The 27,132-nt window shown below is 39.6% G+C and overlaps 1 protein-coding gene across 1 annotated transcript in view; it reads right to left on the bottom strand.

The window, feature by feature from the left end:
- Nucleotides 1-20,695: 20,695 nt before the first annotated feature.
- Nucleotides 20,696-27,132, bottom strand: part of BCHE (butyrylcholinesterase) — a 347,216-nt gene continuing 340,779 nt past the window's right edge. Inside the window, exon 4 of the transcript XR_015913319.1 lies at nt 20,696-20,844. The gene's annotated coding sequence lies outside the window, so the exon portion shown is untranslated. The remainder of the gene's footprint in view (nt 20,845-27,132) is intronic.

The raw sequence follows: 27,132 nt of genomic DNA, 5'->3' as shown, positions 1-27,132 counted from the left end.
TAAATCAATACTGAGAAAGAAGCAACGTGCAGGTGTTTGATTTCTCAGTGGTGAAGAGAAGATTTGAAAACACGGAATAAACAAAAAAGGGGGGCTACTGGAGTTCCTCCTCCTGACTCCCAACACAGCCTGTCGTGCGGTTCCTTCAGGGGAAAATCAGCCCAGAAATGCTTCCGAAACTTCCCGTTCAGGCCTTGCTGCAGTTACCAGCTGAGCTTTGCAGAACAGCAGCATAGGGAATCTCTGCACTCGCGCTGGGTTTCGCAGTCCAACGCTGAATCGCAGACTGTGTCTGAGGCCCAGGCTGATTTCTGATCGCTGCAATACTGCTTTGAAATATAGTAGCCTTTGGGCAACAGAATGAAATTCCACCTTAGAAGTGAGTATCTGGCCTAGGATGCTTTTTCTTCAAAAATTACCTTAAATGCATAAGCTTTCCATTTCCTCTTTGTCTCAGAAGTCCAGATTTTGTTGGTTTTTTTCAATCAATATGAAACTAATGAGCGGTCGGGGGAAGCTGTTATTCATGGCTTTTTTCTTTTTTGTAAAGTTTGGGATAATAATGCAGCAACATAAAGCACAGTAGAACTGAGAAATGAAGGCTGTTTTGACTGTACCTCTTTCTTCACTTGTGGATGTTTGTAACAAATCACCAAAGTTTTTCCATAAATAGGTTATTGCTTTGTCCAATATTTGGATGGGTAGAAGACTCTCCTGAGGAATATTTTTCTTCTTTCTCATTGTAAATTGTCATTTTTACCAGAATGGAAAAGGGAAAGTGTTAATTCTTATCTCGTTATTTATCTAACATCTACGGTAATAAAGGATTACGAGCCTTTACCTCAGTTACAGAGTTCTTCAGCTAGGATGAGCTGGCATGACACCGTGCCTTAAAGCAGAAAAATACTACAATATTGAATTGCTTAGGTTTACCTTCAATATAAAGAAATATTGGAAACTTATATCACCCCCTGCTCCCCCCTTTTGTTTTTCCTCTGGCTTCGTGATATCCAGTAGACAGTTTGTTATATTTCTGAGTTATCAAAGTTGAATCCGAGCCATAAAGAAGTGGTATGTTTCCATCCTGGAAGGCAAGGGTGAAACGCTCTATAATGACAGATGATGCAAGTGCTACAGCTGGATGTTTTGGCTGCTCTGTAGCAGCTCCTCTAATAACCTGTGGGTAATTCTGGCAGTACTTAGTGCTAAGCCCAATCCCCTTGTTTCAACAGGCATGGGAAAGCTAATTCAGGGATTCCTGAGATGTGGAAGACATGCTAGATATTTTTGTGATCCAGTTATTCCCATTGGGATACTCCAGTGTGATTAATAGTAGTTACTTACTCTGCATTGTATAAAGTACACAAGTCCTGCGCACATATGCATTCTGCAACTTGGCAGCAGGACCGTATAGGCAACACCATCTGTTCTAGAAAGGAGCACATTTATATTATTTAAAGCTTACAGTGTTACAAATCATTGTGCCCAATATTTAAAACAATCCTGAGAATAGTCTATCCTCATTAATTATCACAAGTCTTTCAGGTGTGGCTTAAATTGATGAGGCATTCAGGCTCTGGGTGCAAAGAAATAATAATATAAATAAAAATAAAAGTAGAATCATAGAATCATAGAATGCTGAAGGTTGGAAGGGACCTCTAGAGGTCACCTAGTCCGGCCTTCCTGCACACACAGGGTCACCTACAGCACGTGGCACAGGGCTGCGTCCAAGCGGGTTTGAAGATCTCCAGAGAAGGAGACTCCACAACCTCTCTGGGCAGCCTGTTCCAGGGCTCTGGCACCCTCACTGGTAAGAAATTTTTCCTTAAGTTCCTATGGAACTTTTGGTGCTTCAGTTACTGGCTGTTACCTCTAGTTCTGTCGGTGGCCACCAGTGCAAAGAGGCCAGCACCACCCTCCTCACTGCCTCCCTTGAGGTACTTCTAGACACTGCTCAGGTCCCCTCTCAGCCTTCTCTTCTCCAGCTGAACAGGCCCAGCTCCCTCAGCCTCTCCTCATAGGGCAGATGTTCCAGGCCCCTGATCATCCTTGTGGCCCTGCGCTGGACTCTCTCCAGCAGCTCCACATCCCTCTTGTCCTGTGGAGCCCAGAACTGGACACAATACTCCAGATGCGGCCTCACCAGGGCTGAGTAGAGGCACAGAAGTTTATTTATGATATAAACTCTAGTCGGGTTCATTCTACGATGCCCTTGTGCACAGAAGAGCTACATCTTTTTATGTCTCAGTGAGTTTGTTCATATGCAATCCATTTTTGCGTGATTTTTTTTTGGGGGGGTGAAATACTGATGGGACAGTTGTGCATAATTTTTCTTCCTGTCTTTGCCACCTTTATGACCAAGCAGGCATCTGTGCATGTAGAGAAGCACAGACGTGTCTAGATACATAAATCAGGAAGCAGTAGCCAAAATGATGATGAAGAGAAACTTAGTCACATTGTGATCCTAAAAAATCTAAAATCACGGTAAAAAATTTAGATTTTTACATTGCTCAATATCAAAAAAGCTATGTGTTATAGTTAACTACAATGAACCTTCAGAGATTTAAGAAGAAAAAACCCACTGTTAAATATTAAATGTTAAAGCTTTTTCATAACTCCACTGAATCATCTGAAAAAATAAGAGTATCTTAAACGGGCAACATATATTTGCCCTATCTGGCACATCTGAACATGTTTGTAGTCAAGCAGTAGTTTCTGATAACCTGTACATCCCACTGTAGCTGTTTCTGACTACAGTAATATACTATTTGGGCTTCTTTCCATATATGCACCTACAATATTTCTGTTTCTGTGGCCAAATGATCTACTGATGCTGACCTTGAAGTTCTGTGTTGTCATTTTTAACTGCCAGTTATCTCGCCACATTCCCATGTAGATTTTTTTTCCAATTATTAATATAATTTGTGCTATTTTTTCCTAATTCTCCTGTTTCCTCAGTTATTTTACTGTTCAAGTAAAACAGCAAAAAGACTCTCTCTACCTTCAATATTTCCACATCCGATACAGGTGCTTTGAGGCACTATCCTAGAACGATGTGACATCTACCCAAGTCAACGGTGACCCTGGCAATGAAGTAGTTTCTGTGAAAAGCTGCCTTTTGGGTGGAGCGTGGTAGGTTTTGTTTGTTTGTGTTAATACTCTCCCAGCAGTGCAGCATGTACTGAGATCTGGAATGAAGACAAGGCGAGATACGAGAAATCTGTAATCTTTTAAGGTATAGCTTCCTCTAAGCAAATTTAAACTCTAAGATGTACCTGTGTATTTCTTTATCGGAGAACAGATCCTCTCAGTAGAGGCTGGGGAATACAAACACTAAAAATATTTCCATTTGTTCAGGTATAATAATTGTAGATAAAAATACCCTTCCTTTAATGGCTTCCTCTCAGGAGCATGCAAAGCTATTATGCTCTTTCCTCTTGCTGTGGCCCAAATTTCTTTGTGTAGTATTTCATACAACGTGTATCCCAAATGCTTTCCCAAAGCGTGCAGTTAGAGTTAAGTAACAAGTAGAAATAGATAGGGATGTTCAGGAAGGAGAAGAGATGTCGGGGGAGATGGAGGAGATTTGCTGCAGCTCCATTAAATCAGTGTGAGCTGGGGGAAAGGATGTCAAGGGGCACCTGGAGGGAGAGTGTAAAGAGGGAGAGACCTGGATCTGAGTTTGGAGTGTGAGGATGGGGCTGAGCGATGGGTGTTTGCCTTGTTCTGCAGCCAAAACTCACACGCTGTGAATGCAATCTGAAATATGGAGCAAGTGCAGCCTTTTTTAATTAAACCTTTCTGCCCTCATTTTGAATATAAGCAACTTTGCTGAACTGATCTGGTAGGGAGGAAAACCAGCTCTGAGGTATTTCCTGGATTAAGAGATGCAGGAGTATTTTTTATTCTTTTTTATCTATTTTTGTTTTCTGAATAATGTATTTTTGTGTCAAAACAAACTTCTTGTTTTATTTTCTTGGCATTTTGTAAGATAAATTGCAGAATATGGATGTTTGACATGAATAGTTCTGTAATGGTCCCTAGAATCAGAAAATAATCTTGCGCACAGTCACCTTGGAGAGCTCTCTCTTTGGTCAGATGTTATTTCAGTGCTTACTGGTAGGTTCTCTAAAGCACAGAGCAGGGTTTTGTAATCAAGTCTCTCATTCTGACTCATTGTTTGTATTCCTGGTTGTTTTTTCTCAGCTAGTTGATGTGCTCTGCTGTGGATCTGTTCACATCTTCCAGCTGAATCATAGTTAAATTAAAATGATTGTGGCTTTTTGGAAAGTTTACTTTTTGTACCTTTTGTGTCTTAAAATCTTAGCTCTTTTGCAGTATCCAAAAGTGGAGCTGCAAAGCCTCTTAAACTTAAAATAAGCAACGTGACTAATGAATATTTGCTGCAGCAATTTCCTATAGTTATGTTAAATCATGTTTTGTATCTTTGTTTCCCAAGCATTAAGTATTATTCCTTTCCTTGCACATTTTCAATAAAAGTAGGTGTGATTTGTGCACACTTTCTCTGCATCCTTCTTTTGGTGTTTCATATTTTCCAGCTTTCTTTAATAGTAGGTAGAGGATGTAAGGCTTAGAAACCCCAAATACTCCATCTTCCACATGGAATGAAAAATCTTTCAGGGGATTAATGCAAAGAACTTAGATATTTAATATGTGGCCTGGAAATGCAACTCCATAGGTACGTAGGCTAATACTCCAGTGTTGGTAAATAACTCTAATCAAGATTGATGTTCATAAGCTTCTTGCAAGGCTGGCGCTTTGTAAACACTTTGATCAAAGCCCGTTCTGCAGAATGCTTTGAAAGTTGCGTTCTGAAGAGCTGGGTGATGGTGGCATTTCATCATGATGCTTTACCGATGACAGATCACCTCGGCTGCTAAGTACCCAAGAGAAACCAAGTGTCTCTTTTATGGAAAGGTTGCTTGACTCGTGCGGAGAGATTTTACAAAACAGAAGTTTTCTTTTAATCATCCAACTGGGAAAATGCAGCAGAAAATTCCGGTATCTTTGAATCCACATACAAATTCTTTCTGCTAAGGTAATAAATAGACTTTTATGAAAATCTTTGTAGAGAAAGAGGCAGATGCACTACAGCTATTCCTGCTGGCTGGAACTCAAATCCAAGAGCGAGTCTGTTCCAAACTGACCTGTGCAGTTTCATCAATGTGCTCCATCAAAGCAGCCTCAAACTTTGACTTGCAGTTTGTCACCTGGCATTTGTGGGTGTTCTAAGGGCAAAAGTACTCAGTTCATGCTTGTTTGGCTGATTTATCATCTGTTTACGGATAATATGCAGATGGGAAGAGGTGAGGCTTCCCATAAATTCCCATCGCTTTGCTCAGCTGCATTCCTGAGCGTTGCCTGCATCAGGTTGCTGACTTGGTTGCAATGTCAACCCCAGCTGACATGGCAAATGATGGTCCTGCCGCTGCGCCAGGATGTCTGCAGAGCCCTTCCCACCAACATCTCTACGATTATGTCAGCTGAGCAAGTTCCCTTAGCATGAATATTTATATATAATGCATATCAGGTGCTTGTCCTGTTTTTGCCACCAGCCTTCAGTCATAGAAGCTAAGAAAAAATTCTAAAACATGCTCCAAACTTGATATCTATCGTAAGTTACTGCTTATTTAACAGCCTTCTCAGTTGTCTGTAAGTTCCTACTAGTCTGTGAAACTCCGATGGAGAATTTGACTTTTGAAAGAGTTGCTTTCAAGGGAGAAGCTGACATTAAGGCAAATCAGATCAACAAAAGCAAGGTTTTCCCATTGCTATTAATAAGGAAGATTAAAATATATTTTTTTCAACTGATTTATCACTGTTAAACAATCTGAACTTCAGAAGATGGTTGATCCTGTTTGAAAAGAAATAAAGGTGTTGGCGTCTTCTGCAGCAATGCCTGTGAATATACAGTTATTTTCTTCCTTCATTTTATACAATTTCAAATTACAAAATGGAAGAAACAAGCTCTTTTAAAAATATGAATAAATAATCAGGAAAAAATCATTGCAGTAATGGGAATGCAAAAGGCAGGAGATACTTCCTCACAAAGATGGTTTCACTGGGGGAAGAAGTCTTTTTAGAAAGCATGGCACTTCATTTCTTGCTTCTTTTCAATATTGCCTTAGTTTTGAAAAGTTCCATCAGGTTTTTAAAAAAAGAAGGAAAGAAACATTTTCCTCTCTACTCACAGCCAGCCTAGTATTTCTTTCCTCACCTTGCAACCCCTCCAAGAAGGCATCCTTTTTGTGTTGGGGCTGCTGCGCCTAGAAACGAAGAGGAAGGTGGTTTTGAAGGTGGTACACAATTGAAAGTCTTTTCCAACCATTATCATTCACTCTATGTTTTCTTTGCAGCTGGAACAAGGCACTTCTTTGTGGTTTGTGTTACTGGCTGCTGAATTTAGGTAGAGGAGGTAGAGCAGCTCCTCCTGCCTGCTCTTCCCCCGGCCTTTCTGACAGAAGTGGGAGAAAAAAGTTCTCTAACCCTCTTTCTCTCAAGGGATTTGTAGCTTCTCAGCAGGAAAAGGCTTCGTGAATGTTGTTTTCGCAGCTTAGGACAGAGCACAGCTGGCTGCTTACAGAAAATGGTTTGTACCACTTATCACACATCAGAAGAACTAAAATAAACTTGGAGGGAGACCCTTATTAACTCAAATTTTCTCTCTCCTTTTCTCCCTTCTTGCTTACTTGCTTATTAAACACGGATAAGATTGCTTATCCTCTTTAAATCTTGTTTTACTGATACACAGCTGTATCACTAGTCCTTCTAAATTGCTATGCTTTTTTCTTGATTTTTTTTTAGAAAAAACTTTCATGTTTTCTGAAATTCATGATGGAAAGTAACTCTGGAATGACAGAGTATAAGTTTTGTTGCAGAATTGTCATCTGATAACGGATTGTTAGTGCTAGAGCAGCTTTATTAGCACTGACTTATAAAAAAATGCTTATTTCTAATCACTTTCTGAAACCAGAAATTCCCGAGTGACTGCACTCAACTGGTGCACATGATTTTGCAGTCAGCAATTTGGACTGGTAGGACTTGCCTGCACATTAGTTGGGCTGATTCAGTCGTGTACCCCAGCGTTTTTATTTGTACATAATCAGTAGGTAAGTGATTGCTTTCCAACCTGTTCGAGGTAGGTGCGCGATAACTGAACAGACTATTAGTTTTTATGCTACTTCCATGAATATTGAATGTGAAAAGCATAGGTTATTGGCTGCATTGAGACCAAATATTTTGCGGTGAATTAAACTAGGAAGAGGAATCCCTGCCGAGGAGATGTGAGGACTGTAGGGGCAGTTGCTCCGTGCACTTCCCACAGGTCAGGTTCACTCAGGTTGATTCAAGCAAATCTAAGTGGTTTCTGGGCTTCCTGGGTGTGCCTAATTATACAAAAGGAACTAATAGTGATTCAGGGCTGGCTCTGAACTTTTCAGCTAATGTGTTGTTTTGTATTAAATTCACTTTTCTTCACTTAAAATGTATACTTCTCCTGGCACTATCACTGTAGCTATTGAAAGGAGTACCAGATAGTGAGACCTGGGGATTACTGACATTCATATTAACTCCTAAAAGATAATAAAATATCACGGAACTGTGCACCTATGCATTTCTGTGTTTTGTATTTCTCTGGATACTGCAGGTTTCTGTTGTTTTCCACCGGTTGGTTATACTATGGCTTCTTGGACTGAGCCAAACCTGAATTGTTGATAATTGTTTCTCAGATAACGGTCATGCTCTGTTTGATGCAAATAAATGCACAGAACAGTCATCTTGTTGTATTAGAACTGAATAGTCACAGCCTTTCAAGAAACAGGGCGCTAAGTCGTGTTTTACGGAGCCGGTGCCTCAACCGTGTCTGCTGCGGATATGCAAGATGCTGACAGGGCTCTTCCAAAGCTCTTAATATCCTTAGGAAAATGCATTATTACAAACGCTTCTTGCCAGCTGTGACCATTTTGCATTTGGCTATGGTATCTTTGGGGTCTTATGGGTGCAGTATATGGAATTTTGGTGTTACCAAAGTGGGTGCAAAGCAGGGAGCAGCTCCCCAAGAGCTGAAGCTCTGCCTTGGTGAGCTGTGGGCTGCTGCTGAAGCCAATGAGGAGACTCCCAAGTCACTGAGAATACGAGTGATTGTAAAAAATCCAACGCGATCGTCATCCAGGTTCAGCTCTACAGGCGTGGGGAAATCACCTACTTTGATTCATGGTGTCCAAGTCTTTCTGGCTAGAGTTAAAAGAAGAGAAAATCTAAAAATAAAATGAAGTATTGTTATTTGTTTTGCTTTTACTACGTTAAGTACTTTCCCCTCCTCCTCACCCCCACCCCCCCAAAAAAAAAGCCAAAAACCCCACTCCAGGCAATTTGTACCAGGCTGACTACTTAGAAAACAGTACTGAACAGATAATATGCTAAATGCAATACTAAAAAAAAAGCCCATTTTAATTATTTTTAGTCCAGAGTAGAAGATTAAAGGATGTTTTAAATAGATGTCAAACAACCATTACTTTTGCAAATTCATTATTCTTTGTTAAGATAACAATTAACATGTATATAATGGGACTGAAACAAGTTCACCGCTCATAAGAACAAAGCTAATTAGAATTTTACTAGAAGTGTGTGAGCCTGTTGGAAATTGCCTCGAGCAGCAGGGAATGATAGAGGATTCCAGTTGAACTGATGCTAAGGCAGAAGATGCTGTCTGAAGCAGCCAAGGCTGATTCCTGGTAGGAAAAGGGAAGAAAAACTTAATATAAAAGATATGGACTCATTTCACCATTTCTGTCTCATTTATTTATTAAATAACAGAGGTGTTTAAATTGACCAGACATAGTGGAGCCAAGCTCATGGGGGCCTATATCCTAATCAAAACCATTCATTACTGGTCTGTGCTCATTGTTGCGGCTTTTTCTTCCAAGCATGTTTTTTTTAAAGGTAAATTTAATAATATGTAATTCTGCATGTACTATTAGTGTAAGGCTTCCATATTTCCTTTGAAAAATATGCATACCTCTTATATTGCCATTTGCTTTTCATAGAATCGTAGAATCACAGAAAGCTTAAGGTTGGACAGGACCTCTAGAGACCATCTAGTCCAACCCCTGCACACGCAGGGTCACCTAGAGCACGTGGCACAGGACTGCATCCAAGCGGGTTTGAAGATCTCCAGAGAAGGAGACTCCACAACCTCTCTGGGCAGCCTGTTCCAGGGCTCTGGCACCCTCACTGTTAAAAAAATTTTCCTTAAGTTCCTGTGGAACTTTTGGTGCTTCAGTTACTGGCTGTTACCTCTAGTTCTGTCGGTGGCCACCAGTGCAAAGAGGCCAGCACCATCCTCCTCACTGCCTCCCTTGAGGTACTTCTAGACACTGCTCAGGTCCCCTCTCAGCCTTCTCTTCTCCAGCTGAACAGGCCCAGCTCCCTCAGCCTCTCCTCATAGGGCAGATGTTCCAGGCCCCTGATCATCCTTGTAGCCCTGTGCTGGACTCTCTCCAGCAGCTCCACATCCCTCTTGTCCTGTGGAGCCCAGAACTGGACACAATACTCCAGATGTGGCCTCACCAGGGCCGAGTAGAGGGGCAGGATCACCTCCCTCGACCTGCTGGAGACGCTCTTCTTAATGCACCCCAGGATCCCATTGGCCTTCTTGGCCACGAGGGCACACTGCTGCCTCATGGTCAACCTGCCGTCCACCATGACACCCAGGTCTTTCTTTGCAGAACTTTTCTTGTCTTGTTCTTAATTTCTGAAGAACTTCATGAGAAGGGAAATACTTCATGTTCTTGGCTGTTTATAGTCACTTTCAAAATGTTTATCTACTAAATAGTAATGGAGACATCAGTAATTTTATGTTATTCCAGCACTTACACCTCTAGTATGATTTTTGTTGTTGCCTTCATGATAATAATGATAAGTCAAAATTCTAGTCTGAATTTTTCACGTGTTGTGCTATACTGAAGTGCGGAGCATCCCTAAGTCCCAGGGTAACTTCCTCAATGCCTGCAGTGTGGCTTTCTGTAATACCTTAGATCAGGCTTCTCCATCATACGTGTGCTTAAAACTTGTTAAATAGTAAGAACTTTGGCTGTCGTGCCTGGTAGTTCAGAAAGTTCAATTACTTTTCTCTGAACTGCTTCATTTATTGAAGAAACACTGAAAGGGTAGAAGTACACTTGGAGGAGAGCAGGGAAAAGCGGTCAATCCTTTCCCAGCCTTGTGCAAATAGAAAATACTGGGTTTGATTATAGAATTAAGTCTCAAAAAATAAGATAGGGTTCTGGGTTGCAAACAGTTCTTCACTTGCAAATCTACTTTAAGAGACTCTATTACAAACGTGTTTTAGAGAAGCATAATGAGATTGTTAGAAGGGATTCATGACTGAAGAACGCAGGAATGTGTTAAAATAATGAAAAGTTCAAGACTTTTAAAGCATCAATATTTACTGTTTACTATTAATGTCCTCTTTTAGGAAGTAAGGAGGTGATTCTATTACAAGCTGCAAATAAGAACGCTTCATCAGGAAACCTGGGGAATTACACTGATGTGGTAAAGGTTTGGTCACTGACCTCTCGGAGGGTTGGTTAGGCAATATTATAGACAATAAAAAACTCATAAGTATGCTATCACTTCAGCTTGGAGCTTAAAAATCATATGCCCTGATACAGGTTAGGCTGTAAATTTTGTTTAATTACTCTGAAACTGGGTTTAATTTCCAAACATCTTCAAAGTGGGAAGTATCTTGGCAAAACATCTTGAACATATGCAACCTAAACTTTTGAGGGTTAATATAATATTTAGGAAATATAATATTTAGGAAAGCTTAGTAAATCTAGGGTTTAAATAAATGCAAATCAATGAGAACTTCAAAGGAGTGTAATAAATAAGAAGATAAGATGATACAGTAGAAAAGTAATTTGGAAGGATCAGAAATTCACCAAGAAGACCGGATTTTTATGTATGGAAATCTGTTGCAAGCACCTGAAGAACTGGGTTCAGAGGGATGGACTAGCTTTGTGAGAGCTGAATTAAGGATTTTGGCTTACGCAGATGCACTAAAGTTTGAAGTAAAGTTATTTGGTCAGTGAGGGTTACAATCGCAGGGGACATTCGGGACAAATGTCTACCTCAGTCTGCATGAGGAGATCCTCAGAACAGTACTTGGCTTTCATAGGTGCTTTTCTTGTCACTACTAATTTTCTTTAAGCTGCAAGTTCCCTAAAAATTTAGGCAATACCAACCAGGATGGAGGGGGACTCTTAGCCAAAGCTGAAGAAAAGAAGGAAGTAAACCTTGCTAAATTATTATAAAAATTTACCAGAAATATTAGTTCTCATGTTGGAATTGTTAAAAAATGCTAGATGATGTTATGGGTACTGCAAAGGTTTCTGAGGTACAAACTGTTTTTTTTTTTTTTTTAATGTTCATTTGGGGTTTTACCTGTTCTGAACTGCTAAACGAATGAACACAAAAACAAAGAAAAGCAGAACTGGCTGCTCAGAGAGCTTGGGTGTTTTTGGATATTTTTGTATCCAACCAAACTGGATCCAAAGGGCAGTGGCGAAACAAATCTGCTGTTGCATGGACTGCGTTTTGCACTCTGTGATGGAGAGACTTTGTCTGAATTAAGGGAGGTGAGAAAGCCATTAATCTTCTAACATTTACCCACACACTTGTTTTCTTATGTCCACATCAGCTACTCTTAGGCTTGGGAATAACAATTTTCATCTGGCCAGACAGAAAGGTGTAAACGTGGAAACGTTACCCAAGGGATAGATTATAAGAAACTCTCCTATATCCAACCCCTGAGTCCTCAAATATAGCTCCTATGACCCCTGTAAGTTTGATTCCCTTTAGGTCTGTGCTGTGCATGCTTGAATTGCCAAATTCAAGAATTTGCAGATGGACTTTGGTGTAATCTGCCATTTTATCATGTAGCCAACTTGGTAGTGTTACCTGTTTTGGATTCAGTGATCCCTAGTGTTGAATGTTGCTGAGAAATCGTCTCTGCCATTTATCAGCTTGATTTTTGTAGTGAAATTAAAGAGGTCTTTTCCCTTGCCTTTTACTTTTTAAGTGATTTCCACCCTTCTGATACTGCAGACTGTAGGGGTGTTTTCATATACAGAACGACAAATAGAAGACTTAGATCAATTAGTATTTATGAAAATATGCATAAGTTAACTCCAAGTTAACTGAGGGCTGTTACCACTAAATGAGCTGAAAGACAGCAGAGTCTGAGATAATTGGCCTCAGATTATGGTAGAATGACAGAAAATTAATGTGAGGAAGGGAGGTGGATTATAACAGTTCAATTGTTATTTTTCCAGATGAAGGAAGCATGCAAAAGGAGGCTATTTTTGCCTGATAACAATATTGATGTTTAAAGTACCACAGTGAGAGCATAAAATTTTGAGAGTCGGGATTTAAGAGCACCTGTAGAATAAAAGGTGTTGCCTTTGAAAGGCCCCTTTTAGGCCATAAACCTTCACTGTCTGAAATGTGAACAAGAACTTCTGTTTCTTCCTTCTCCTCATTCCCTGGACCCGTGTTTTTGGGTACAGCTGTGGACATTTGTTCCTCATGTCCCTGTTGAATTCTGTGGAAGGGGATTCCGAGAGAATCCCTAAGACTTGTGCTAGACAAATGCTCTGCCTTTGATTCTGCAACGCTGCCATGGTCTAAGAGGCTTTGTGCTTCTTCTGTGATAAAAGAAAATACTCAGATAAAAGTGTGAGATAAAATAGAGAGATCTATGGGCCAACTTCAGTGAGGGTTTTTCTTTTTTATATTGGAAATGACTACTTCAGCTGAAGTGAAATAGAAGGCTTCAATCCAATCCACTCTAACTGATAGACTGAAGTGGAAGACCACATATAGCCTGCATATAACTAGTTATTTATAAGTAAATATATTTGTATTTAGTATTGCAAATTGCTGACAGACTTTCCTGCTGCATATTGACTTCAATTATTTTTTGTGCCAAGTATGCCCTTAACTTCACAATAGACACATTTATTCATCTAGATCTACATCTGTTTCTTATCTTTTATGTAAAGCTCAGAGACTGCACATTTTAAAATATAGACTTTATGTATAACAGCATTGAGCTAGCTTTTAAAAATGTAAGTGCATATCTCACTTCTACAGAATGGAAGAGACTAAATGAAGCAATGACTATTGAAAAAATAAATGCACAGTATATTAAGAACAATTGTCTTATATGCAGTACTTGTATATCAAATCCAATATTTAATATTAATACCCCTAAACACCACAAGGGAAATTAAATGTTTTATTAGTAAAATATTGTTCAATTTAGCGCCATTCCAGTGAAAGTTTGGTCCTGTTTTCATTGTAATTCATCTTGATTTGTCTAATATTTACCACGGTTTTTCCTGAGTTCCCAACTTCTGTTACTGAAATAAATACTGAATTCTCTTGATTTGATGTAATGTAATAAAGAGGCCATCTTCTCTGTGAGCTGAACAGAGAAGTAGTTCATGCCAGTTTATGGAAATTTTTTATATACCATGAGACACTGTTAGTTGTACCAGTTGAGGATTCCACTTCCAAAGTTAAGATGCATAAATTGACTGTCAAGCCTTTAATAATTTTCCTGTGTTCTTCATTTTAGTAATAAAAGTGTCTAATATGAAAAAAAATCTGTGTTTCTGCAAATCTTTGTTCTGGAAATAAAAGCAAAAATGTAAACAAAGCAATTGGCGGTCACTACTGCTTGCATAAAAAAACCCATGAGCTGCTCTTACGTGGCAGAGTATAATTGAAATAAACTGTTTTCCTAGTTGTTGAGCTTTTAACACAGTCTGGGTGGGGAAATGCTAATTGGCGCTTGTCTAAACTCTGGCAGAATGCAATAGCTGGAAGCGCGGTCCAGCTTTGTAAGGATTTGGAGAGAGGGACATGGAATGTCTGTTGACTATGGAACAGGGGCAGTTACTCCATGGGAGTTTGGAGTTTCTTCTGGACCTACCACGCTGCACTCTATATGGCTGCTTAGTGCATATCAGTAGGCAAGTTAGCCATTATAATTCAGTAAGGCTGTTAATTAGAGAAGGCTGTTAATCATGTAGGAAGCATGTTAGTGGGAGAGCTTGTTCAACGGATTTCTCCAATGTGTGGAGTTGTGTCTTGCCCTGGTACCAAGGTGTCTACACCCTTAGGAAAAGCTCGGCACAAACCATGGTCTCCTGCTCCAAGACTGACCTTCCTCCTCTTTAGGGGCTTGCAGATACCATTCTAGTGTGGAGACCTAGGAAAGGGATCAACTAGTCTGTGATGCTCTAGTTAAAAGGATAGTAAAGCAATAGTGAACCCTTTGGATGCAGAGTAAAGAATATAATCAAATACACAAATATATCAGAGGATCAGCGTTGGCAATATCAGAGTTGACAAATATATCAACTTGGAGCTACTACTATTCAGTATCTGAGATCAAGACACCATTTCGTGCTGGAAACTCCTATGTTTTACGTGCATGTTATGGTTTGAAGAGTTCTCATCTCATCTGCAACAGAGTTAATGAAAACCTCATGGAACAGAAAGGTAACGCAATATCTAGAAGGAAATTTCTATCCAAAACTTGTGAAAATTAAGTCCATAGTCTTCACAATTGTTGGATCTTGAAAAACTGGCCAAATTTTATTGTGTATTTATTGCTAAATGACTGATTACCAGATAGATGAAACATAGCAAGCACCATATGTTTTGTTTACCTAAAGGCTCGTAAATTCAATGTCTGTTGGGTGTCTTGAACATGATATGTTAGCAGATTCCTTCCAGGAAAAGAAAAACCAACTACAAAGTCATCAGGTTGAAGTATTATCCTTTCAGATGCTTTTTCAACCCAATTCATTCTTTGGCTGTAAATACAAGCCAGATGCAGTACTGAGTTCTGATTAATTGTTTGTCAAAATATGTGTAGCACAGCGAGCACAGAGGAATCGTTGGCATCTTGGGTTGCTAATGAACTATACCCAACAGTCTACACAAAGTGTGAATGTATATAAACAAACTTTCAAGAAAAGCATATGCTTTGATAAACTGTGTTGTCTTATTAGTAATGTGAGCATCAGCTTAGGTATTTTAGAAAAGTATGCAGATTTTTCAAGTAAAATTAAATAGATTGTTCAAGTGCTTCTTTTGAGCTAGCTTGCCAAGGGTGAGTTGTTGCCCTGCTTCTGCCTAGAGCAGGTCCTAGCAAATAAGGAACTCTATAGGTAGCTAAGTTGAAGCATATATAAATTACTTAAGGACATGTGGCAGATCACTAGGAGCATACAGTAAATGTATACAGTATCTGAGATCTTTGCTGTATGTGGAAATAAGCAAAGACTACAAATAGGCAAATGGTGTGCTCTCTTAATTTACTTACTAATTTACTTTCTCTTGATTTACTTAATTCTTGAACCACAAAAAGGTAATACTTTATGAGACAATATTAAACTTTTCCTTTTGCCAGCTGAAAATTAGTTGAAATGTAAACTTATAGAATACTGTAGTATAAACAAAGTATATGATACTACAATAGACATAAAAAGTTTTTCGTATGCAGATGCTCATTTGATTCATATATCTTTTTTCATGGTTTCAAGTTATGTTCTGCAGCTGCTCAGTATAAATTATTACCATAATATATGTGTATATGTACTTAAGAAATATTGTTTGGTCAAATAACAAAAGTGCAGAAAGCAGAATATGGAAATTTCAAACAACTAGTGAAGAAACATCAAAACTATTTGGGAACAGAGAGGAAATACTGGAATACAGGTGGTGTTAATGAGATTGTGGAACACAGAGGGGAGGAAATTTGCTCAAACAAGTACTCAAATAATCAATGAAAAACAAGTTTTATTCAGATTAATCTTTGATATATGAGCCAAACAGAGAAACTTTGCTGTGCCATTTGGATACAGAAAACAAGTTGTGGTTTATTCACATTAAAGTTAAGAAAAAAAATGCTGCTGCTTTTTGTTTCCTAACGGTTGCAAGTTAAATTGCTTGGAAATTCCCCACTGCCTCCTCCTGCTTGCTGGCCTCTTAACCTAGGATTAGCACATTGCTCACAACTTCGTCATGCATCCAATCTTCTCTTCAAATCTAAAACACTTAAAAAGGGTCTTCTACGTGCAGCAAAAGTGCCTAAGTTGTTTAGTTCTGACAAAACTCCCTATAATAGAGCTAAAGCCTCAAAAAGTCACGTAGCTATTTTTCTAACCAGAGCATATGCAGGAAGGAAGGAAATTCTAAATTTTAAATCCTCCACTTGCTGACCTATTTTGGCCATTAAAATGTCTCCGAGTTACAGTAAAGTAATAGTTTTGAAAGGCTGTGCTATTAAATTTTCCTTCAGAGCAAAGAAAGTTTTCTCTGTGGATTTCTGTAACTTTTGCACTTATCGCTCCCACCTCTTCTAGGTGAATGAGGTGAAATATCTATTCCTCTCATGTGTTTGAACTTTTTTATTTTATTTTTTTCAGGAGGCAATGTTTTATTCCTTCTGAATGTACAACTTTCTGTCAGGCCAAGAAGAGTTTTTTGTGAACAGATAAATAGCTGTATTGGATTCCTTCTTCCAGCTAAAACCAGTGATGTTAAACCCTCCATGAGTCTGATTCGGTTCTTGTTAAGCTCAGTAGGAGTTTTGCCTATGGGAAAAATCGGAGACCTTTCACATTAACTTTGATTTCAGTTCACGTTCACTTTTGGAAAACAGCTGATGCACCAAAATACTGCAAATACTGCAACTGTGAATGCTAACGGCTGCTCCCAGTGTATATGATTACCACAAAACTGCTTTTAAAATCTTGACTGTAAAGAGTACAAGCTCTCGATTCCTCTCACTGGAATTCATCCAGTTTTTCATGAGCTTACACAGAAGAATAAACTCTAGCTCTCTCCCATCACTGAAAATATATAGTGAGGAACTGCTTGGACTGTAACAATCAGAAGTTCAACTTTATGCACATTACAACTTGCTGTGTCAGTTGAGGAGAAAAATAAGTTACTCCTAGTAATATCATAGTCACACCTTACTCGAATGTTAACTGGCAACCATTCAATTTAGACATAGCAAAATTAGCTTGGATATGTCTTGAGGAATGACACCAGTTGTGTGTAGTAGTGGAGATATCCGGGAAGAAATAGTGAAGAAATAGTGAAGAAAGGGCTTTGAATTGAGTAGAATTTTAATCTTCTAACAAATGGGTACAATCAGAAGGTACCTGTCAGGTTATGCTGAATGTAGTTGTCCAAAACTTGTTCACAGATACAAATGAAGAATAAGTAGAACTTCCCCATTGTGTGAAAATATGGTACTGGCACCTACCAGTTCTAATACTGAAATTACCAGTCAGCATATAATTATTTCTTTGCACATTTACCTTCTTTTTTTCTTCAGAAATAATTTCTCATAAGAAATAAAACAATTTAATGTATTGACCATAATGGATAAGTAGGAAGAATCTGAGGAGGAGGGAAAATGAAGGTATATAATTATTACAGCCATCTCTAGTTTTTGTGTGCATTCATGTTATACATACAGAAATATTTCACTGTTGACATTGAACATATTTTCCACATTATAGACAGTGTCTTTTGCATAACTGTATCTTCAGCTCAGTAAGCAGTTCCTATTGGCAAATTTTTTAGAAGTTTGGGTCCAATCTACACACTGATAACATCCCCCTTAGCCTTCTCTTTTCCAGGCCGGAGAACCCGAGCTCTCTCAGCCATTCCTCATATGAGAGATACCCCAGTAAATAATAAGAGATGCTCAACCAAATACTCTGCCATTAAAATATAATTCTTATAGAAGGGTTAGTTAATACACTATGTTTCTTTTGGTCATAAACATTATGGCAGCTGAAACTCATTACATTGCTGGTGCTCAGGGCTGCTGTTCTTCTTAAAGCACAGAGGCTCCAGGTGTGGCCCGTTACCAGATAGATACTTATTTAGCTGATTTAGTAGCTGCTTTCCTTTTCCCATTTTTTCCCCTACCTTTTTCTCTCTTTTTCTCCTTTTCTCCTTCAGTTTTAATTTAATTTTATTGACTTTTCCGAAAATAATTGTTTTCTGCAGTGGGGTTGCCCTTGTATATTGCTTCGTTGGAAGAAGGACTTGTGGCCAAAGCAAGAAATCACTGTAATGGGACTCCCACGGACAAAGGCACAAAAGCATTATGTAAGACTTAACTCTGGCTTTGTTTCCTGTAACTTAAACTATATTGCTTTACTTACTAGTATATTTAATATTAAATATTGCTTTTTGAAGTCTTTCTGCTGCTACTAATCACCTTCAATAATTTTCACTTCTTTCCTTGGGATATCCTCTGTGGGAGAGGCTGGGGAGTGAGGCTGAGGCTCTCAGGACAGCAGAGGAGAGAGGGGGTGAGAGTGTAGTTCAGATCAGGCACCTAATCTATCTAGAGATCCTAGGTTTAAGATTTTAAGAGATTTCCTAAATTTTAAGAGATCCTCTGAAATAAACTTTTTTTTTTCCCCAGTGATTGTGTGAGAAACGTAAGTTGGGCCATGTGCATCCTTCTTGGGGTATTAGTCATAACACAGGCACAGTCTTGAAACCTCTCCAGTTGATACATCTGTACTTCTAAGCTTAAGGAGGATTCTTTTGGTTCCTAATGGGACTTGCAAATGTGGCTTGTTAGCAACCCAGGTCCTCGCTGACTTCTTTGAACTTCTCTATTGTGAACGTGTTGCAGCACTATTATGTGTTCTCCTAATTGTGCAGTGTTGGAAAACCTGCTCAGCAGGGACTTGTTTTTACCTCTGTGAAATGACACATCCTAACTTAATTGAAAGGGAAATGATTTTGCAGATTTATAGATTTATAAGGCTGAGAATCTGCATGAATGACTTTAATTAAATTCATTTTGCTGCAGAGCTTCCCATCGTTTCAATTGCTCAAATCTCGATACATGTTGCTCCTTCTAGCTTTTCACTTTGATTGCAGAACTGTGTTCAAGCCCTTGTCAGCTGCCTGGTGGAGCTGAGAGAAGGGGGATTATTTCAAATGCTGTGCAGAAATAAAAGTGGAAGTGTGGCCTTTCCAGATTTCTTTATTGTCTTGCTTTATATGAGCAAATCCGCATCCAATTGCCTGAATCTGGTGATAAATGGAAACAAATACAGTAACAGAAGGAAAATAACAAGACTTTTACCTGTGGCCTTTTCTTGGTAACCTGTAGACCACATGGTAGTGATAAGAATACTCTGCGTACCTTGAAGCAGATAATTGGGAATCCCTCTCAAGGAATGTGGAGGTAAATAAAATTAACGGGAAGACTTTATTTGTGGAGTAGCATGATTAAAAGTTGGAGAGAGAAAGATGAGTGGAATAACACTGTGGTTTTTTTTCTGTCAGAGTGGTAATAAATTGATGTTGGAGACAGAGGGGAGGAAAAAAAGATCTTTGGAAGTATTATAAACTGGCAGTATTTTGCGATGGTAGATGTGGAAAAGAGACATCATGTCGGTTACGAGGTGAGAACTGTGAGGAATAGTCAAGCATGAAGAAGACAGAGCTGTTTTATCAAAGAGGCAGCATGATACCTACGGAGATTAAAGAAGGAATCATGGTCTCTGAGCTGCTGGCAATTAAGAGGCAGATGCATGAGCTTTGGAGTGAGGAGAAAAGCAGTTTTGTTCCTGCACAAAGTTTGCTTCTTCCTTTTGTTTCGCAGTGTTGGCTCACTCATCTAGCGAAAATACAAGGAGGGAAATCAAAGTTCTTGTAAAACAATGTGTTTAGCTGATTTCTTGCCACCCCATTCTGGGAAAATGAATGGAGATACGATGATGGCTCTGTATAGGGAAAGCTGCTGCCTCACCAAGAGATTGAGACCAAGGAGATGAATTCCCAACGCTGTAAATGTGACCTATGGCGAGGATGGTGGCAGGTTCGTTGGAGTTGCTAGAGTGAAAACAGCCCCAGAAGGATGTTAATGCTCCCTTGCTTAAGTGGGAAGGATGTCTGCATTCCTAGGCCTTTGCTTCTCTGCTTTCCCCTTATAACACAAGTTGTAGGTGAAAGTTGTGGTGAAAATACCATGAACCGCTGTCATCTTGGGCTGTAAAGGGAAGGAAGGGATAGGAGCCCTTCGTGGCTTGTCCAAAATCGCAGTGGACAAATTTCCAGAAGAAATTCCTCTTGGTTGGAACTGGCAACTGGTTGAAGCTGTGACTTAGTGCAGGACAGTAATGGCAAATACTGTTTGCTTTTCTTTTTTTATAGCTGTTCTACTGATGGAAAGGAAAAGAGTGGTGGTGATGGTGGTGTTTTGGCAGTTAATTGCATCTCAAATTTCTGATTTATTTGGTGTGAACATTCAAGATCAACAGTGAAGCCCCAGCTGGAGCTGATTTGGTGTCTGTATGGGGGCCCCTTGGTTGCATACTCATTTAAGTTCCTGAATCGGTCAAAGGACAGTTAGCAGTGATGTGTAAATACATAGACTATTTATCTACGGAAGGACAAAGACATCAAACTGTGAAGATAAGCTCTGAATTATCATAAACTCCATTCCACATGAGAAACTCGTATTTTAATTCAAAAGCAAATATTCATAAGCCATCTTAGTTTATAATTTGAATATAGTATGAGGAAACCTATTAATGAGAGACTAGTGGGATTTCTTTTTTCCTCTTTTTTCTTTTTTTTTAATGCCTTCACAACAGGTGCCTGTGTAATGCAGTGTTAATGAAATAGCCTTTCAGAAGTAATAACCTCATGAATTTTAAGAGGAATTTTGAATGTACATCAAGGATAGAGAAACACGATCTTTGTGTGATGAAATAGTAAAGGTTAGTTCCAAAACCTAAGAAAGCTTGTGGGGAGAAAAAAAAAAAAAAAAACAACTTTGTGTTGACTTTAGTCAGGGAGTTGGTATATCTTTGCTTGGTAGTGGCGAGTGGGAGTCCCAATACCTTATCCCAATACCCAATATATATAATAACTCACAAAACTGTGTATTTTAACTGCAAGAAGTTTTATCATTCAAAGACGAAATGAAAGAATAACCATAACTCACGGCACAATGATCATAAACTTGGTCTGGGTGAGAAAGTTATTCTAATGCAATTGTAAGGAAATACCTTGAAATAATCTGGCTTTGTATACAGTTTTCTGACTGTATTTTATTTCAGTGAGATGTGGGGCTGGTGTAATGTGATTTGTCCACCAGCCTTTATTTCCTGATGCATCTTAATTAGGTGGTGTACCCACCATGAGTGTCATGCCATGGTTGGCCTTGCTAAGGCATCATCTCTTTGGTATGGCTCAGATTCTATTTTGTCACTAAACAGGACGAGGCAGTTCCACTGTATCTCTTGTTCAATCAATTAAACTTGGTTGAGGATGTACAAAGCTTTTATTTATTTCCTCTTGCATTTGCAATATGTATCTTGTTGGAGAGGATTTATGGCTAATAGCAAGAAACACTGGGCTTTTGATTGCTGGGAAAATACTGCCTTTTGAAAAGGGTTCATGGCTTTGGTATTTTGGGAATGATCAGAATGTTGGATCTGAGCACTGAAGAGTATAGAACAAAGTTGCAGAGCAAAGCTGATTTGGGCAAGCAAATGGTAGAAAGAAGCTACTTTTGTCCCTGTAACACTCTTTTTGGAGGCTAATCCCTGTAGAGCTGCTTCCAACGTGGGTTTTGCCAAGCCCCTACCAAGGATAGGCAGGAAGTTCTCCTTTGGATCATATCCAAGGTGCTCTTCCTTGGTTGGCCCATGACGTAGTGTCACCTCCAGCCAGCCAAATCCTGCATTGTGCTGCACATGCTGAAGCTGTATCATATTCTAGTGCTTTGAGATGTGCCATTTGGCTTAATTAGATACTCCTCACTTTGTGGAAGACTTTTCCAAATCAAAAAAATATGTTTTCGAAGTTCAGACCAAATTTTGCTGCTGTTAATTGAATCCTGTCTTCCTTGTATCATGGTTTTTACTAATAATGTTAATGTGCCTCGGTAGCCATTTACTTGATTTACCTTGAAATAGTGTTTGTGTGTGTGTAACAAAGGCCATGGAATTACATAGATTATTCAGTATGTCCCCAGTTATTATCTCAGGAGTATAAAAATAGAAATGAAGAAAAAAGGTTTTAGAGGATGTGTGGTTATGAATGAGATTAAGGTTGTGTGTACAGAGGTTTCTTTTTTCCTTCTGTGACTTTGCTCTATCTTTGACGTAAATGAATGAGATGACCTTCTCCTTGCAGAATAAAGACAAAGTAGGCTAGGGAATGTGTATAGTTTTTTTTAAAGTGCTCTCCATAGATAAGAATAAATCACAACATTGCAGAAGTCAGGAAAAGCAGAAATTCTCATTCCTATGAAATGGCAGACTGTCAAGTCGTTTTCTTTGTAGAAGTGTGTTGGAAGAAAAATTAATCTGCCACAAAAGGAAGATATCACAACGAATTGTTTTGTGGGCCACAGAAACAACGGAAGGGTGGGGTGGAAGCGATCCAACTCCACAAGCTCCGAAATCCATAATCTACCTTTACTCCCAAATTGTCTCCAAAGCTTCCTTGTGTCTCTTCATTATTGCACAACTCGATGTTTACATGCTGGCTTCCTTAATTCAGCACAAATCATCCAAGTGCAAAGTACTTTTGTTTTTCCAGGGCTGTGTTGGCATCACTTGTGATTTTTCATCCTATGAGAGTTCAGGATATAGGTGGCCTGTTTTTCCAGAAGTTTTGTGCTTCCTTGTTTTTCAGTCTCTTTGGTTTGTTTTGGTCTCCGATTCCAACTGACATCTGCTTTTCTTGACTCCCACCTTGTTTCCCACATCACCTCCTAACCTTACCTCTGAAAGCAATAATATGTGAAGTAGATGCTAAGAGGTTAAAAAGAATCACATAATGCAAAGATACATATAATTATCGTCATGTTTCCAGGAATCCACAGTCTTCTCAGTTCTTGAGCATCTATGAGTTATCTTCTCCCAGGATCATGATCTTTATTTCCAGAAAGTTTTAGGTAGGTGGAAGTATGACCCACAGCAAACACTGTAAAATTATTTTTATTATTATTACTATTTTACAGTTAAACTCAAGGATATGGTACTTATGTATATATGTGAGGTGCTCTAGCACACATAGATAGCACTGGCATCGTGGTGCGTGTCAGGATTCCTAGTGCCTGGCCCAACGACCTTGATCTGGGGTTTGTGGTCTCCCATGTGTCCCGTCCTGCATGGTTTCTGCTGCCTCCTTCAGATCTGCGTCTGCCACCAAGGACTTCTTCTGGTTAACCTGGTGGTGAAATATCTCCTGGGCTTGGGTTCCCTCCCTCAGCTGTCCTGTGCAACCCACCTTGCAGGGACCCTTCAAGGGAACTGATTGCAGTGGCTTGGAGATGAGACGTGCAGAGAACGCTGCGTGAATTTTCTAAATCAGACTAACATTTAATTTTGTTTTGAGTCTTATATCTCTAAAATGTCATATCTGAATCACCGCCAATTTGTGATCGCATTTGGGGATCGTATCGCAAAATGTCAACAGCAGATTGTCTTAAATAGTGGCTGAGGCAAAGCTGCCGTGCTGCCAAGGCAGGTTCCTCATCGTGGTGGTGAAGAGCAACGTCTCCCCTCACCGAGAGGTTCTGGTACAGCCTCGTGCTTCATCTCAAATACCATTTTCTCATAATCTTGCTTGAATCAGAAGCGGTGTCGCAGAAGGGTTTTCCCATGCAACTTTGGTGAGAATGGTCATGTTGGACTCTTAAACTAACTCCTAAATTCCAGGAGCCCCCAATAAAGTGCATCTGGAAATGCAGGCCAGAAACCATTTAGGTATTACAAATCACTGGCTTCAGGGCAGATTTATATGGCTTGAAGAGCTGGGCTCACCTGTTTCTATCTGTAACAAAACAGACCTTGAGAGATCCTAATGCGAATCTTCAACTATTGCCTCTGCTCCAGCTGTAGTTGTCGCAGTTGTGGTTTGGCTCTTTCCCCCACTTATTGCATGTGATGGGAATTAATTAGCCCCTTTGTAAGAATTAGAGGAAAAGAATATTCTTTCTCAGGACAGCTCAGTCCAGGTTGTGAAATTGATTGTTTTAGGGTGTTACAGAAGCATGAGATGTGTTATGTATAATATGGACCTCCAGACTAATCTTCCTTCTGCTGTGAAGCAGCATCATCTCCAACTTGTTGCTTCATTCCTTTCCAGCTTCCAAATATTAATAGAAAATAAAAGGCAGGGGGAGGAGGACTGTGGTGCAAACCTACAGGCAACTTGGTCATCTTTATTTTTATTTATTTTTTTTACACTTCCTGAAAGATAAGTGGGTTTGCCGAGACAGCTGTTTCATGCTTGCTGCTGTATTTTCCTGTGCTGCATTTCCAAACAGCCCTTTCCTTTTCTGCACCGTCACCTGCACTTAGTGTAAATCGAGCTCGTGCCTGGGGAAGGCTGCTGGAAGGAGGGAGGCAGCTGACACGGTTCCAGCTTTGGAATTCAAGAGATCTCCACCAGATTTTGCTGTCTCTCTCAGAATTAGCAGCAGTGAGTCCGTGTTTCTTTCCTTTGACTCACGATTACAGCTCTCACTCTCAGAGAATCAGATCTGCTTCTCCTTGCTGCTACCAGCGGTGTATTTTATGTATAGCACAGGTGCTAACTTCTTATTTCCTGAGACAAAAGCACCAATTCAAAATCCAGCCAAATTCCTCAAGGGAGGAGTCTGGGCATGCAGGAACTTATACACTGACATATTAAAATAATTTAACAATGTGTTTTCTGTGAAATGAAGGTTCAAACTTAACTTTGATCAAATTTAACTACTTTCCACAGCATGTAACTTCTATTATTGCTAGGGAAGCTTGACTATCCCAAGCTTTAATTAGAAAGGCCTCATTAGAGGTTGTCACAAGAACTCCAAAGGAACTGCAAGGAGACTTGCTGCCATTCATCATCGTTCTCCCTCCTTTGGCAGTGAACAGCAGTGGAGCACAAAATTACAGCTAGCCACGCAATGAGAAATGGCACGATGATTCAGAACTCCTATCCCTATGCTTGGAGATTAATTGAGTGAAAGATACTCTCTGTGCAGCTTCAGTTAATGAATACAACCAATCATTCCAGGGAAACTTGTAACACACACATGTCTTCATTGCTTTTCAGGGATAAAGAAAATCTCAGGCAACTTTTGCTATGCTTCAGCTAGTTGTTGGTGTGCTGGGAAGCAAGGTGGATTACACAGATGTGGGGAACTGGGGCTTTTTATAAATGAAGGACAGTATTACTGAATGCCCTCAGTAAACAGTCCAGTGGCCTCTGCTTGTCATTGTATCAAATGATTTCTGGAGTTATTAGTCCTCTTAAACATAGGAAATGCAAGAGTGCAAAAGAAATGTTAGTTATGCTTCAACACGGTAGTTAATGGGCTTGATCAGATTCTTAGGTGCAAATGTGGAGGACGGACCGGGGTGAATTCTGTTCAGCTGTCACCCATATGGCTTTGTTTGTCCTTCTGGGGGCAAAAATATTAACCAGTTCTATTATCCAGGGTTTTAAACCTTTCATCTGAACTCCAAGACAGGCAATACTGTACTCACTTTTTTTTTTTAATTAAAAGAATTCAGTATTTATTAGGCTTAAGGGGTTCCTAGTTGAGAAACGCTCTCTATAAAGCTTCTCGTTTGAATGTGCCTTCCCCAACCTTTACTTATAGGCCAAAGCAGTTTTAAATTCAATTTATCTGATGCTGTTATGTTATCTCTTCAACTGTTCTTGCTTTGTTGTTGTTGCTGTTGAATCTGGGGGTAAAGCACATTCATTTTCAGAATACCAGAGTATCCCAAGCTGCTGTAACTACGTCAAACGATAATGAAGAAATATAAATTGGGGAGGAAATAATCTAGAATCAGTTGCATAATGAAGAGATCGTGTGGCTACGAGATTAATTATTGGTGGTGCTGGCAGTTTTGAGGGGGAAAAGGGCAGGATCAGAGCATTTCTGCAGGAAACCGCCTGTGGCACCAGGGTGTCAACCAGGGAGACAGGACTGGTGTGGTAACTTTTTCTTTTGTACCAGGTATGGAATAGAGGAAGAAAACCATTTTGAGAGGCTACAAAAATGTATGTATGTCTACATACAAGAACATGCATGTTTAAAATGTACATATGTGCTTCCTCCTATGACAATTTTCTTCTTTCATAAACGGAGGTGGTTGATCTGCCAGTGCCGTGTCCTGAGCTCGGCTCTTCCATCCAGGTTTGTAGACGTGATGCAGTGAGGGGGAACCGCTGCCCACAGGGTGCTGTGGAGGGACCTTCTGCAAATGCTGGTTGTTCATCTTCACATCTTGCAAAATCTTTCAGGGAAGAAAACCTCAATGTGGATTCTTAAGTTATAACAGCATCTGTTGTTTAGTAACTACTGAAAATCCATACTTTCCCTCATCTGAAGTTTTCCAGCTCCAGTTATGAACCTTTTTCCAGCTTTGAGGAATTTTCAACTATGGAATATCCATTCCCAGTGTTGATACCAGAACTTGATGACTGTATCTCTTTAATGGTGCACTAAGCAGATTAAAAGGCACTCTTGTAAGTGAGTGATAAAAAAGAGTGACAAAAAGCGCCTCCAGCATTTGGAAAGAATTTGACCAGTGCCACGGGCTTTGGCACAGGCCCCGAAACATTTTGCTGTAAACAAATTACATTTATTTTGTGTTCATCTGTAGACAGAAGATATTTGCTTTCACAATATGTACTTAACGCTGCTCATTTAATATCAAATATAAAATCCTGTCCTGTCAGTGTCATGGTTGTGCACTACTTTGATCTCCTGAACTGCATCGCATGAGGTGACAACATTGAATCCTTGCCACCTCCTTTCCAGGATTCTGCTGCTGTTTGCTTGCTGGGGGTGGGAGGTTGGTTGATTTTTAACTTACTGTGGCTGTAACTGCCTATATCTTTATTCAAAAACCTTTTGGAAGGTTTCTCTTAGCACTTGCAGGAAAAGAGCTTTCCTCGGAGGATCATATGAAAAAGCCATTTTGCAGTGCTAGGTAGAGTGCTGAAAATTAAAAATAATAATAATAA

This window comes from Tinamus guttatus, unplaced genomic scaffold (assembly GCF_059628265.1).
Source record: "Tinamus guttatus ecotype Peru unplaced genomic scaffold, ASM5962826v1 Tinamus_guttatus_pri_ptg000198l, whole genome shotgun sequence".
Lineage (NCBI taxonomy): Eukaryota > Metazoa > Chordata > Aves > Tinamiformes > Tinamidae > Tinamus > Tinamus guttatus.
The sequence above is the reverse complement of the archived record's forward strand: the minus strand, read 5'-3'. Positions and strand labels throughout refer to the sequence as shown.